We start from the raw sequence: 14,647 nt of genomic DNA on the forward strand, positions 1-14,647 counted from the left end.
AAGCGCCGTTATCGCATTTTTATCTACATGTCCACCATTGATTTCTGCCATAGTAACATCACTTGCAGCAATAAGAAGGTCTCGTTTTTCTGCATGTTGTTTCACTTCTATCTTTGCCGAGCACTGCGCATGTGCGGAGGGTAGCTCCACCATTGCACATTCGGCTTTTGCATGTTTGGAGGATAACTCCATTATGGTTGCCTGTGCACCCTGTAATTCTGGGGTTTCCTGCTCCATGCTAGCAATGTTAAGAGCTTTACAAAATCTATGTCCATGCCTATTCCATTTAGAACGTCCGAACTCTCTCTGCCTTCCTGTACCTCTACTTAATACGGATACACCTGCCTTTGACCCATATTCCCTATCACTGGACTCTTGACAGAAGTCTCGCAGGATATTGACAAAATTTTGGTAGGATCTAGCATTCCTCAGAGCCATTTTAGTGGGATAGCTTACATAACACTTATTGGCCATTGAGTATATGAAACTTGTATCATCCTCCAATAAGTCAGGACAGTTGAACACTTTCGTATACAATGCAAGATACTCACTGCAGAACAAAATTGGGTCATCTCCTCTCCTAAATTTCATTCGTTGTAAATCACTCATACCATTATCACGACTGTCCACAATACGCTGCAACTCTTTTCTCCGCACCTCTGCATCTGCTAAGTTATCATTAACCTGTGCAGATAACTGGCCTGCCAAAGGTTCTGGTAGCCATGCTTTCAGAAGAGAACATGCATCCTCATTACTCAAATGAAATTTAAGGACTAGAGCCTCAAATTTATTGGACAGGCTCACTGGTGATTCCAGGGCATTAAATTCACCCAGAATCTGGCACAAAGTAAGTCTCTCTTGGATTGTAAATCAAACTGTTATTCTGCTTTGAAGCTGCAATAGCAGACTGTGTTTCATCACAGCCCTTCTCCTCATTGACTTTGCAGATATTGGCCAATTGGCATGTTCCTTCGTGCTCATTGAGCGATACTATACATTGCTCTTTAGTAAGAATCTGGGAGTGTGCCTTTGCTAATTTTCTTTCTAAAGACATAACCAACTCTTCCATCCCTGACACCTTTATTCGCAATGACTCTAAAAGTTTGCTCTTCATATCACAGTCCATGCTGCACCTCTGAAGCTGTTCTTGTAGCTCACTGTTTCTTTCTGACAAATTGCCTGCTGTAGCCTGCAATTCATCCATCTCACTACTGGAGGCTGTTGCAATCTTTAGAAGGTTTTCACTGATTTCCTCTATGTCCTCCACGAGACGTCTCCTCTCTGCTTCCCACTTCCCCTCTATTTGCTCAGATATAAATTTAATTCTGAGCAACACTGCAATTTCATTTGCCAACCTTTCTTTTTTAACTTTCTTTTTTAGCTGTTTACCCAATAATCTGCTATTATATTGCTGACACTGAGACAATAGTACCTTACACTGGCTTTTAAGAGGTTCATCTGCACATGAATGATAACTGGCAGAAGCGTACTTTTTAGCATATGTACACACAAGCTCCATTCCAGAGTAATAAACCAAACTCAATTATCGTTAGCTCTTACAACTCACGAAAAAAAAACGAATCGCTCTTCTAGCATTCAATATTCTTCATTCATTACCACTTTTATCTGATATCATTCAAAACGATTAAAATTTTGCATATCCATAGAAAAGACTCACCACACTTATGCCCCGTACACACGGTCGGACATTGATTGGATATTCCAACAACAAAATCCTAGGATTTTTTCCGACCGATGTTGGCTCAAACTTGTTTTGCGTACACACGGTCGCACAAAGTTGTTGGAATTTCCGATCGCCAACAACGCGGTGACGTCAACCACGTACGATGAGACTAGAAAAGGCCAGTTCAGAACCAAGCGCGGCACCCTTTGGGCTCCTTTTGCTAATCTCGTGTTAGTAAAAGTTTGGTGAGAGAAGATTCACGCTTTTTCAGACTCGTGGCTTTCGTTTTCTGCGGTTCAGTTTGTGCTTGTGGGTTTGTATCTGCTCTTCGGTGCATGCTAGCAAGCTCCGCGTGACTTTGTCATTGTGTTCTTGTTCGTTCGTTACTGTTTTTCAGGTCGCTCTTCACAGGCCTTGCTGTTCTTCAGTGCGTTCTGTTACTTCGTTCTGAGCAGCCGACCGTTTTCTAGCCATGTTGCGTATACATACTCCTCGTAGAGTTCGTACTGTGCAGGGGCTTGGTGTTGGGGTCCTGACCTTGACACAAGTCCAGTCCATTAACAGGGTGGGGAGGAGTTCATGGACCAAGAATTGGTTGCTTCAGCGTGACCAGTTCTCTCATATGCCTGTGCTCCGTGAGAACCGTGAGATTAATCCTGATGATTTCAGGAACTTTCTCCGGATGATGGACCCCGTATTTCACCGTCTGCTGGCTTTGCTGACCCCCTATATCAGCAGGCAGGATACCTGCATGAGGCAAGCCATCACTGCGGAGCAGAGGCTCGTCGCTACCCTGCGGTACTTGGCGACAGGGAGAAGCCTGCAGGACTTGAAGTTCTCGACAGGAATCTCCCCCCAGGCTCTGGGTATCATTATCCCAGAGAACTGTTCTGCCATCATCCAGGTCCTGCAGAAGGAGTATATGAAGGTAAGTTTTTTATCCTTTAATATCACTTTTTCTTGTATTGAATGTTTGCTAATATATTGTATTTCTTTCCTCATTCCCTAATTACCATGATTGTAATATGCCGTGAATGTCCCCTTTGTTCTCATGCATGCTGGATTTTTATGTAATTATTTTTTTGTCATTCATACATATTTGCCTTCACTTGCATGCCTCCCCAGCATGTTCTCCTGGCCCTATATTCACCTCATGTAGTCACTTAACAATGTATTTTATCAGCTCCATAGTAGTGTTTTACCCCAAACACCCCCTAAAATATTTAGAAATGTGATTTGTGCTTTAAATTCAGGCAGAGTGCCAGAGACTTTTTTTTGTGGTGTCCCCAAATCATTTTTATTAACCCTCCCTCCCCCCAACTGCTAAGTCAGCTGATCCCAATTCTCTATCTATCCTCAATCATCTATCTGCTGACTTTGCCAAACCCATACACACTATACCCACCTCTTTTGTGCTCAGATGTATGGATGAATTCCCCAAAGCATGTAGTGCAAGGGCCTGCCTGTATACTTTCAAATGGTAATGTTTAAAGTTTTTGTATCCTATTATTATCTTGATAGGTAATAGCAGAATGTCCAAATGCTCAGATGTGTACAGTGTGTATTTATATCTTTGTATTATGACACTTCTTACCTGTCCAGTGGGCTGCCAATAGTGTAACTAAGGAGGGGCTGTTCAAAGTAATACCCATTATTGGGTATACCTGTCCAAGAGCCCCCCCTATAATGTTAGAAATGGCCCATGAGGGGGGGAGGGGGAATATGATAGGTGTACCTTATACTTTGGTGTTGTAAAATTCCCCTTAATAAATGTTATCTGGATGTTGGCCAAGAATGTTTGTGTCTAATCTGTTCCAAGAGCCCCCCCCCTATAATGTTAGAAATGGCCCATGAGGGGGGGAGGGGGAATATGATAGGTGTACCTTATACTTTGGTGTTGTAAAATTCCCCTTAATAAATGTTATCTGGATGTTGGCCAAGAATGTTTGTGTCTAATCTGCTTTCCATGTTTATGTGCAAAAATACTTTTTTTTTGTTTTCCTCAACAGTTTCCTTCCACGCCACAGGAATGGCAGACTGTGGCCTCCCACTTTGCCCAGCGGTGGGACTTTCCTAACTGCGGAGGGGCAATTGATGGGAAACACGTCCACATCATCCCACCCCCCAACTCGGGGTCGTACTATTATAATTACAAGGGGTTCAATAGTATTGTGATGTTGGCGGTGGAGGACTCCCATTCGTCTTCGTTGTGGATGAAGCATTTGCGCTGGGGGACCATCTTATGCGGCCATTCCCAATGAGGACCCTCACCCCGGAACAGAGGGTCCTCATTGGTCCTCTTCTGGCCAGAGCCAGAAGAGTGGTGGAGAACACATTTGGAATCATGGCCAGCCGGTTCCGCCTATTTCTGACACCCATCCATACGGCGGAGTATAAACTTAATCATATAATCCTGGCGTACTGTGTTCTACATAACTTTTTACGCCAACATTCTGCCAACTATGCTGGCTCAGTTAGGCCTGAGGCCGGAATTCTACATGAAACAACCCTGACGGCGCTTGAAAGTGGCCGTCCTGGCTTGCCCTCCCTGAGTGCCCGTGATGTCCGGTTAAGATCCCTTGAGTTCTTTGCGGGTGGGGGGGCATCAATATGCCAGACATTTTGTGAAGCCTTTATCAAATAAAAAAAAAACTAATCTTTGGTGACATTTACTGCTTGTGTTTGTTTTAGCTGACCCTGACAGCAATGTGGGGAGTCCTGAAAATGGTGTGATTGTGTAATCACAATTATACAAAGCACTGTTGGGTGTTATTTACTAAAGGCGTAGACACTTTGCACTACAAGTGCACTTGAAACTGCACTGAAACTGCACTTGTAGTGCAAAGAGGATTTGCCCTTAGGAAATAACCCCCATTTTCACAGAAAGCAGCAATTACATCACCACAAAAGTGTTGCAGGGGCGGATCCAGGGGGGGGGGCAACGGGGCAATTGCCCCCTCCGAGAAATGCGGGTGAGTGAGCCGGCGGGCGGCTCCGTAATTGAGAGAGCCGCCGGGCGGCTCGGCGGCTCCATAGGTGAAAGAGCCGCCGGGCGGCTCCGTAGAGACAGACAGCGGCAATGGCGTTGTTAGGTGGGTGCGGGGGTGTGCGGTCCGCACCCAGGTGACACCCGCCAGAGGGGTGACACCCGTAGGTAGCGGCACGCACCGCTAACACCGCCCGCTGACCTGATCTGCTTCTCAGGTCTTGCGCTGTGTGTGTGCCTCAGCGCAGCGGACTGAAGCCGCCTCCCCCTCCTCTCTGTTTACATTCACACAGGAGGAGGAGGAGCCCGAGGGACACACACGGCTGTGTGTATCTTCCGGTCCGTGCTGTTCTGAGGTCTGTATTAATGGGGGCTCTGCACTGAGGGGGATTCAGTACCAATTAGGGGCTCTGCACTGAGGGGGATTCTGTACCAATGGGGGGCTCTGCACTGAGGGGGATTCTGTACCAATGGGGGGCTCTGCACTGAGGGGGATTCTGTACCAATGGGGGGCTCTGCACTGAGGGGGATTCTGTACCAATGGGGGACTCTGCACTGAGGGGGATTCTGTACCAATGGGGGGCTCTGCACTGAGGGGGATTCTGTACCAATGGGGGGCTCTGCACTGAGGGGGATTCTGTACCAATGGGGGGCTCTGCACTGAGGGAGATTCTGTACCAATGGGGGGCTCTGCACTGAGGGGGATTCTGTACCAATGGGGGGCTCTGCACTGAGGGGGATTCTGTACCAATGGGGGGCTCTGCACTGGGGGGGATTCTGTACCAATGGGGGGCTCTGCACTGAGGGGGATTCTGTACCAATGGGGGGCTCTGCACTGAGGGAGATTCTGTACCAATGGGGGGCTCTGCACTGAGGGGGATTCTGTACCAATGGGGGGCTCTGCACTGAGGGAGATTCTGTACCAATGGGGGGCTCTGCACTGAGGGGGATTCTGTACCAATGGGGGGCTCTGCACTGAGGGGGATTCTGTACCAATGGGGGGCTCTGCACTGAGGGGGATTCTGTACCAATTAGGGGCTCTGCACTGAGGGGGATTCTGTACCAATGGGGGGCTCTGCACTGAGGGGGATTCTGTACCAATGGGGGGCTCTGCACTGAGGGGGATTCTGTACCAATGGGGGGCTCTGCACTGAGGGGGATTCTGTACCAATGGGGGCTCTGCACTGAGGGGGATTCTGTACCAATGGGGGGCTCTGCACTGAGGGGGATTCTATACTAATGGGGGCTCTGCACTGAGGGGGATTCTGTACCAATGGGGGGCTCTGCACTGAGGGGGATTCTGTACCAATGGGGGGCTCTGCACTGAGGGGGATTCTGTACCAATGGGGGGCTCTGCACTGAGGGAGATTCTGTACCAATGGGGGGCTCTGCACTGAGGGGGATTCTGTACCAATGGGGGGCTCTGCACTGAGGGGGATTCTGTACCAATGGGGGGCTCTGCACTGAGGGGGATTCTGTACCAATGGGGGGCTCTGCACTGAGGGAGATTCTGTACCAATGGGGGACTCTGCACTGAGGGGGATTCTGTACCAATGGGGGGCTCTGCACTGAGGGGGATTCTGTACCAATGGGGGGCTCTGCACTGAGGGGGATTCTGTACCAATTAGGGGCTCTGCACTGAGGGGGATTCTGTACCAATGGGGGGCTCTGCACTGAGGGGGATTCTGTACCAATGGGGGGCTCTGCACTGAGGGGGATTCTGTACCAATGGGGGGCTCTGCACTGAGGGGGATTCTGTACCAATGGGGGCTCTGCACTGAGGGGGATTCTGTACCAATGGGGGGCTCTGCACTGAGGGGGATTCTATACTAATGGGGGCTCTGCACTGAGGGGGATTCTGTACCAATGGGGGGCTCTGCACTGAGGGGGATTCTGTACCAATGGGGGGCTCTGCACTGAGGGGGATTCTGTACCAATGGGGGGCTCTGCACTGAGGGGGATTCTGTACCAATGGGGGGCTCTGCACTGAGGGGGATTCTGTACCAATGGGGGGCTCTGCACTGAGGGGGATTCTATACTAATGGGGGGCTCTGCACTGAGGGGGATTCTGTACCAATGGGGGGCTCTGCACTGAGGGGGATTCTGTACCAATTAGGGGCTCTGCACTGAGGGAGATTCTGTACCAATGGGGGGCTCTGCACTGAGGGGGATTCTATACTAATGGGGGCTCTGCACTGAGGGGGATTCTGTACCAATGGGGGGCTCTGCACTGAGGGGGATTTTATACTAATGGGGGCTCTGCACTGAGGGGGATTCTGTACCAATGGGGGGCTCTGCACTGAGGGGGATTCTGTACCAATGGGGGGCTCTGCACTGAGGGGGATTCTGTACCAATGGGGGGCTCTGCACTGAGGGGGATTCTGTACCAATGGGGGGCTCTGCACTGAGGGGGATTCTATACCAATGGGGGGCTCTACACTGAGGGGGATTCTATACAAATAGGGGCCCTGCACTGAGGGGGATTCTATATTAATGGGGGTTCTGCACAGAGGGGGATCTATACTAATGGGGGCTCTGCACTGAGGGGGATTCTATACAAATGGGGGGCTCTGCATTGAGGGGGATTCTATATTAATGGGGGTTCTGCACTGAGGGGGATCTATACTAATGGGGGCTCTGCACTGAGGGGGGATTCTATACTAATGGGGGCTCTGCACTGAAGGGGGGATTCTATACTAATGGGGATTACAACATCTCTCTGCTGCCTGTCTCTGGGACACACGAGACCACCTTAGCAGGTGGCAAGTGACAATCTTCATCTGGTGACAGGCGACGTGGCAAGAGACAATCCGCAACATGTGGCAGGCGACGTGGCAAGTGTCAATCTGCATCTGGTGACAGGTGACGTGGCAAGTGACACACTCGGGGCTCCCACTGATTCTGCATTATGGTGAGTTAAACTATTTAATTTTTTATAACAATGTAATTATAGTAATAATGCGCTTCAATCATCCTGACACCATAACAACCATGGTGCCGTGATGATTGAAGCGCCAACACCAGCCATTTCCCCGATAGATGTACCCCAAAAAAATATATTTTCTGGCAGTGCCCCTCCCGAGACTAGACTCTGGATCCGCCCCTGAAGTGTTGTAGCGTTGAGACAATAATCCACACATTCTTGATAACAATCTTTTTAATACCTGCACAATCACATGGGCATTTAGAAAAGGTTTTTAAAACAAACCAACATGTTTGTTGTATAACAATTTTTGGGGTGGCATTATCGAAAATAGAAATGTCCATTTAAGATAAAACAGGCATGTGTAAAACCAACAAGAAAGACACAAATCTTGAACTTACAAAGTTCACATATGGTAAAACTTGAAGGCAATATCAGACATGAGTATTTAGGAACTGTGTTTGATATTGCCTTCAGATGGGGTGAAGTCACCCCTGGAAAAGCCAAATTTTGAAGATGCACACCAATTTACGAATGTCAACATGTGCTAACTGCCATCACGGGGGATCAAGGGACGTGTTTTGGGGGAGCAACCCCTTCCTCTCAGCTAAAGCGTAACACGCGTGCATAGTACGTACGATCTGTGAGCGGACGAAGGAGTATCGGAGGCGCCGATCATGATAACGAAGGTAAGAGCCAAACTTGGGCCTATACTGCTTCTAGATTGAGGCCTATATTGCAACTAGATTAGGAGAGCTTTGCCTGACTTTAGGGTTTGTCTTGTGTTGTGTCTTGCAGAGAAAACTTCATGGCAATCTTCATTGACATGTTCAGGGAGCTGCCTTGTCTGTGGGAGATCAACCACCCACATTATAAGAACCAAACAAAGAGGAAGGCAGCGCTGGATCAATTGTTTGAAATTGTGAAGCAGGTGATCCCCACGGCAGACATGACCTATTTGAAGATCCTAATTGGTGGCCTGAGGAGCACATATCTAAGGGAGCGCAAGAAAGTCCAGGATTCGCAGAGATCCGGAGCAGCAGATGACATCTATGTCCCCAGGATGTGGTACTATGACAGGCTGCATTTTCTGGCAGGTCAGACTGAACCCAGGTCATCACTCTCCAGTCTTCCTTCCATGCTTCCTTCCCCCCCAGCTGAGGCTTCTGATGCCCAACCTGGGCCTTCCAGGCAGCAACATGTGGAGGAGCACAGCTTGAGCCAGGTATAGCATTCCTCTAAATAGTTCAGGTTGTCCAATCAATGATGTTAACTAGATGTTAGTTTGGAGTACTAATTTATGATTGTGATTGATGATGCAAAAACTAAAACCATGTCTCTTTTTCATACACAGGGAAGTCGCAGCCAGGAGGTGGCCGGGCCGAGCAGGCTGCCTGATATGCAGGTCCCTCGCATCCACCTGCAAAGAGAAAATGGCAGGAAGAGGAGTACCCTAGAGGAGGCTGCCATAGGCCTCTTTTGGAAGGCTACAGAGGCCCTGGGAGCTCCACACACTGTGGAGGAGGACTTTGCTGGCATAATTGCGTGTAAAATGCAGCGGATGGAGGAGGACCAACAACTCATGTGTGAGTCATTAATTTTGGAAGCTCTCAATAAGGGGTTGAGGGGCCAAATAACATCTGATACCCACATTTGTGACCTCACACAAGGTCCTCCTCCTCCTCCTCCTCCAGGTCCTTCTACTTCTCCTCCTCCTCCTCCAGGTCCTTCTACTTCTCCTCCTCCTCCTCCAGGTCCTACTAGTCCTCCTCCTCCTCCAGGTCCTACTCCTCCTCCTGCCACATCTCCAACAGCAGAGCCACAGCCGGGAATGAAGCGTGGAAGGAAGACCAGAAAGTGATGACCCTGGATCCAGTCTGGTCTGGCAAAAGATGCAGCCTCTTGTGGTACCACAGCCTGGGGACACAGATGTCATCTGCTGCTTTCTGGATCTCTGGGACTTCTGGACCAGACTGCACTCCCTTACATATGGACTCCTCAGGCCACCAATTTTGATGTTCAAGAATTGATGTCTGCCCTGGGGGTCCAAGGCTTCGGTAATTTCTGCTGTTTATCCAGCGTTGCCTCCCTCTTTGTTTGGTTCTGAGCCCTTAATAAAGGATTTTTGGTTTCAATTATACTTGCCTATGTGTTTTTTCCTTCAAAACGGACAGTTTGTTTGTGAGGATTCAGGTACATTTCAAAAATACTATGTGAAATTAACAAGGGACACCAACACCAAGCAATCTCCTTGAGATTAAATAATACAAGATGATAATGGTGTTGTGGTAACTTGACACACAAAACACACACAAAAATATTCTGGAGTAAAACTAAACATAAAATAAAACAAAGATCAGCCTTGGAAAAAATATAAATCTAAAATATACAAAAAAAACTGCCTTTAAAAAAAAAAAAATAATAAAAATATTTTTGTCAGATGTGACAAATCAAAATATATTAAGGGAATCCCGATAAATAATAAACAAATAAGTTTGTGAGAAGTCTGTGTGAATATGAGCAGCAAAACTACTTCATTCTTCTCACATTATAAAGAAGAAGAGAGTGCGCTGTATTAAACCATTTTTAACATTGCACCGTGACGAAAGTGTTGTATCCATTGCGAACGCTAATTTTACCCGACCGAGCTGTTCCGTCTCGGAATTTCTTCTGAGCATGCGTGGCACTTTGTGCATCGGAACAGGCCACACAAGGTCGGAATTGACGTGATCAGATTTTGTTGTCGGAAAAGTTTATAGCCTGCTCTCAAACTTTGTGTGTGGAAAAGTTGGATGGAGCCCACACATGGACGGAATTTCCGACAACACGATCCGATCGGACATTTTCCATCAGAAAATCCGACCGTGTGTACGGGGCATTACTGTGGCATTATCAGCTGCCTTGTATCTGAGTACTTCTGTCCTGTAGGTTCTATGCTGCTTTCAGGATTACCACATGCTTCCTGGGGAATATCCATTGATATGCTAATTTGCACCTTAGCCTACACTGAAGTTGTCTAACCTGCTTTTACAACAGTTATGCTTACAGGGACTCACGACAAAAAATACATTAGGTTTTTGTGGATTCTGTGTAAAAATACATTCTACACGCCTTTGGGGTGCCAAATGAAGTAATCGATATAATAATTAATATTATATCTGTGTATTAATTTGTCTAGTCCCTATAATTAGTTAGCCTATTAAACTCTGAGCACAGGTTATTGTCAATATCACAATAATACCAGGTTACGGGGCATTACTGTGGCATTATCAGCTGCCTTGTATCTGAGTACTTCTGTCCTGTAGGTTCTATGCTGCTTTCAGGATTACCACATGCTTCCTGGGGAATATCCATTGATATGCTAATTTGCACCTTAGCCTACACTGAAGTTGTCTAACCTGCTTTTACAACAGTTATGCTTACAGGGACTCACGACAAAAAATACATTAGGTTTTTGTGGATTCTGTGTAAAAATACATTCTACACGCCTTTGGGGTGCCAAATGAAGTAATCGATATAATAATTAATATTATATCTGTGTATTAATTTGTCTAGTCCCTATAATTAGTTAGCCTATTAAACTCTGAGCACAGGTTATTGTCAATATCACAATAATACCAGGTTAGCTATGAAACCAAACACAGGGTGCTGCTAGTAAAACAGTATCTTATTTATTTCCCAAGGAATTAGGAAACTAACATAAAGTATTTAAAGGGTATTTCAACATTACATAGCTTACAATCAGAACACAATATACTAAACAGCAGATATCTACAACATATAATAACAATCAAACATATAATACAAGAATATCAAAGATTCTTATCACAAGGTTTCATCAGCTGGTCCTGGATGATAAACGGGGTCCGGGCCACATGGTTTAGGCCTGATCCAGCACCCAGAGTAAGGCCTCAAGATGGTCAAGACATGAGGCTTGCAAAGACCAACATCAGCATAGAGAAAGCAAGGGCAGAGAGACAGAATTGCCTGTGTGTGTGCTCTTTCATTCAAACATACACGCCCACTCATAGCCACCCCCATTTGCCTTTCATCCAATAGATATTGCCAAGAGGTATTCCTCCAAATGTCTGCCCATCCTCCAGGAAGCATGCTGTATTGTCCACTAGGGGCAGCTCCATTAGCCCTGTGCCTTCTCAGCTAGAGGCTTATTCTCTTTGAAGCCTGTAATCACACATGTCACAGCAGGTGGCCTTGAGCCAAGCCATTGTTCTTCTGATCACAAAGCTTTGATTTGTTTCATTCCAACTGAGTTTACCTGGCTGAGCTTGGCAACAGGAAATATATGTAGACAATCCAGAAATGTGATATTAATTCACGTTAAATTCCAACAAGTGACTATTCAGACAAGCTTTCAGGAGAAATCGAAAAAGCTAATTTTCGGCATCATTGAATTAAACTTTGAAGGAAAAGAAACATCAGAATTGGTGAGACGTTTGCGTACGTGCAAGAAAAATCTGTTTTTTGATGATGTAATTTCCCGCCAAGAGAGAGAAACGCGTGTTACATGAAGGAAGCCGTCCTACATTGGTAAGTTATGGATTTTATTGATGAATTGTCTAGCGAGAGTAAATTAGAATTTAAAAATCTGTCAAAGTTTGTTAAAGATAATGAATTATGGTGTTCAATGAATGTTCAATGAATGTTTACAGGCTAATATGAAAATACAAAAGTCAAAATTTACATTTAAGAAGTTCAGCAAACAGGTTAGGAATTTGATTAAGTTAATTAAAGTTTATGAAACAATGATATCAGGAGTTCCTGAAAACAATGTAGTTGGTACAAAAGGGGAAACAAAAGACAATAGTTTATGTACCAATTGTCAGATTTTGACTGAACGGATAGGTGATTTGCAGAGTGCAATTCAAATAAAGGATATTCAGTTGTCTGAGTTACAGAATAATGTAAAGTTTAAAACAGAGTCAAGCAAGAGTTTAGAGATTAATGTTAATGCAGACTCTATGAATTTTAATGCAGATTCTATGCAGAAGTCTTTTGTACAAGATATGCAGTCTATCAAGGTTGATGACCAAGAACGGAAAGGTTTATTTAAACCAAAATTATCTTTTGTACAAGTTAAGCGGTCTATAGGCCAGGACCATGATGAAGATGCTGTTAGCACAAGTCTAGACAGGCGAAAGCAAAATGGCATTCAGAGAGTTGCCACATGTAAGGCCACACCCAGACATGGTGAGATACACGTCACAGGGGGAACTAAAGTTTCAGAGCAGACAGGAAATACTTCCTTACATACTACACAAAGGAAAACTTTGAAAGTAGAAAATACAGAACATATTTCTGAGCAATTTATTCTTTCTTCTTCAAACAATAGTTTGATTGATTTGCCTTATGCTTCAAAAGTCAAACAGATCAGTACATTGACTGTTAATGACAGTTCAATCAATATGAAAAACAATGATGAAAATGAGAGGGATGGATTACTTCGATCACCATCAGGATTTATGAAAAAAGGTTCTGATTCACCTCCAACATTGAAATATGTGACTTCACTTTTAATAGATGAAAGTGGAAGGCAATGGTTACATGGTTTATTAAATGGCAAGAATACTAAATAGTTAATAGATTTAGGATCTGAACTCAGTTTAACAAAACACAAATTACCTGTGAACATTGATTCTCCGAAATGTAATTTAATTGGTTTCAATGGAAAAGAAAATACAGTAGCAGCTAAAGTTTCTGATGTGAATTTTGAGATTCTAGGAATTTTGAAAACTAATATAGACATCTGGTGTTGCCAAAATTCAGAGAATATTTTAGGCATGGATGTGATTAGTAAATTAGATTGGATTATTGATTTAAGTAATTCTACTATATGGAAAGATTCATCTAGGCCCAAATCTATGTTAATAGATTCTTCCATGTACAGTAATGTTGGAAGTATTTGTACAGCAGTCGCTGACATTTCTTCAGATTTTAATTGGCCACATACAGGAATCTCGAATTGGAACAATCAATTAGAGTACATAAAAGTCTTTGGAGCCAGAACAAAATGGATAAAGGTTTGTTTAAAGATACTGAAATAGAAATTGAGGGGGGCATGGCCAGGCAGCGGATGTAGCCAGACGTGGGTTCAGGTCTCTCCGCCAAAACTCCGCTACTTTATCCTGCATACTTACCCTGTACAGTGCTGTACTCACCCCATCGGCTGTCGGAAGGTACCCGGACCATTACCCGACCCTGAACGGCTGACTATCTGATCCGATGTCTGCCGTTAGAAGACAGAACGTGTCCCGGTCCATGGACAGCATGGCCCAAAATGGTGCGCTGGCACAACAATCTGCTAAGGAGATTCATAAGGAGGCTGCAGAAAAACTGTTTGCTAGACCACTTACCACAGATTCCGGTACAACATCCGACTTTCCAGAGGACTCATCCGGCGGCTCATCTGAAGCAGATGATACAGTACCGCTCGAGGATGCCAGTGGATCAAGGCCTGCTTGGGACGCAGTGAGTACTCCAGAGGGCGGCTTCACTAGGCCTCATGTCTCCACCAGCCCCCCCACTGACGATGAGCCCTCACTCAGGGATATATTCTCAGCAGTGAATAACTGTAATGCCTCATTAAACTTGCTTACAACTAAGATAAAGGGGTTAAAGCGGAAATCTCCTTTCTAAGGCAGGATGCACAAAAGCTGAGAGAGCGAACCTCTGCATTAGAGGAAAGAGTGAGCTCCATTGAAGATGATATGGCGCCCATGCAGAGTGACCTCAAATACAATAACCATCTTCTTACACAACATTCATCACGTATGGAAGAACTGGAAAATTGAATGAGGAGAAACAATGTCAGAATGATCGGGCTTCATGAAAGAATAGAAGGAAAGAACCCAGTGGATTGTATTGAAAAATGGTTAATCGAGGCATTTGGTAGAAATGTGTTTACCCCTGTGTTTTCTGTGGAGCGTGCACACAGGGTGTCGGCCAGGCCCTTGCCACGGGGAGCCCCTCCTCGGCCCTTTTTATTCAAGCTTCTTCACTACAAGGACAGAGATGCAATATTGCAGAATGGCAGGAT

This window comes from Aquarana catesbeiana, linkage group LG05 (assembly GCF_042186555.1).
Source record: "Aquarana catesbeiana isolate 2022-GZ linkage group LG05, ASM4218655v1, whole genome shotgun sequence".
In the NCBI taxonomy this organism is placed as follows: domain Eukaryota; kingdom Metazoa; phylum Chordata; class Amphibia; order Anura; family Ranidae; genus Aquarana; species Aquarana catesbeiana.